This window comes from Rhincodon typus, chromosome 38, assembly GCF_021869965.1.
Source record: "Rhincodon typus isolate 14 chromosome 38, sRhiTyp1.1, whole genome shotgun sequence".
Taxonomy (NCBI): Eukaryota; Metazoa; Chordata; class Chondrichthyes; order Orectolobiformes; family Rhincodontidae; genus Rhincodon; species Rhincodon typus.
This window is the reverse complement of record NC_063369.1, coordinates 15,917,066-15,918,165: the sequence shown is the minus strand read 5'-3', so window position 1 is coordinate 15,918,165 and position 1,100 is coordinate 15,917,066.

Below are 1,100 nucleotides of genomic sequence, written 5' to 3'. Positions count from 1 at the left end.
GCTGCCCTATATCATCAATAATGCTTCCCTTGAACACCAATAACACTACTTTTGAGCAGAATGACACTGCCCTTCAATATCAATAACACTGCCCTTAAACAACAAGTACACTGTCTTTAACCAATAACACCAATAATGCTGCCTTGTAGCACCAATGATGCAGCCATACAACATAAACACTGTCCTTTAACATGACCACCACTTTCGATAAACTGTAGTGACACCGTCCTTTATCATCAATAATAATACTGTGCCTTAATATTGATAATGCTGCCAGTTAACATGAATACTGCTGCCCTATATCTTCAATAACACTGCACTTTATCTTCTCTAACACTGCCTTACCCACCAATGACATCGCCCTTTCAAACCAATAATGCTACCCTTCAACATGAATAACTTTGCTGTTTAACACCAATAATTCTGCACGTTTACACCATTAACACTCCATTTAACAGCAATAACACTGTCACTTAGCATTAATAACATTGCCGTTTTCCACCAATAAAGCTGCCCTTTAACACCAATAGCATTATCTTTGAACACCTATGACTCTGCCCTTTCACGCAAATAACCCTGATCTTTATTATCAATAACGCTGCTTTTAACACCAAATACACTGCCCTTCACTACAAACAACAGTACCCCTTAACATCAATGACCTTGCCCTCTATCATCGATAATGCTGCCCTTTTTGATCAATAACATTGCCCTTTATCATCAATAATGCTGTCTTTTAACATCACAAAAAACTGTCCTTTAATGCTGCCCATGTGCGTCAATAGCACTGTTCTTGTGCATCAAAAACTCTGCCCTTTAACATCAAAAGTTACCCTTTAACACCAATAACACTGTGTTTTAACACGAATAACACTTTCATTTAACACCAAAAAAACTGCCCTCGCACACCAATAATCCTTGTTCTTGCATGCCAATAACACTGCCCTTTATCAATAATACTGCCTCTGAACACCAATTACACCGCCCTTTCACACTAATGACACTGCCCTTACACACCAATAACACTGCCAATAAACAGGAATAACGGTGCCACCCTATATCATCAATAACGCTGCCCTTTATCATCAATAACGCTGTCC